The sequence below is a fragment of the Morone saxatilis genome, unplaced genomic scaffold (genome assembly GCF_004916995.1).
Source record: "Morone saxatilis isolate NCDOM2014 unplaced genomic scaffold, NCSU_SB_2.0 Contig21, whole genome shotgun sequence".
In the NCBI taxonomy this organism is placed as follows: domain Eukaryota; kingdom Metazoa; phylum Chordata; class Actinopteri; family Moronidae; genus Morone; species Morone saxatilis.
The window spans coordinates 22,850,099-22,850,320 of NW_023339774.1; the positions used below are offsets into that span (position 1 = coordinate 22,850,099).

General features: G+C 28.8%; 1 protein-coding gene across 1 annotated transcript in view; it reads left to right on the plus strand.

Annotated features, from left to right (window-relative positions):
• LOC118332645 overlaps positions 1–222 on the plus strand; it is a gene marked incomplete in the record, with an annotated part of 29,902 nt that overhangs the window by 20,848 nt on the left and 8,832 nt on the right.

Sequence of the window (222 nt, forward strand, 5' to 3'; positions counted from 1 at the left end):
ACATTGATAACATTAAAGTGCTCTCATTAGTGTTAAAACTGAATAATTTAATAATCTATAATAAATATCACACTGTGAAAGGAGCCATTCTGCATAAAGAGCACTTTTACTTTCCATTAGGTACTTTTTGTTGATAATACTTCTTTACTTCTACTGAATGTCCATTTGAAAGCAGTAACAAAGTATTTCTGCTATTAATGAAATAAAAGAACTTCTTCCACC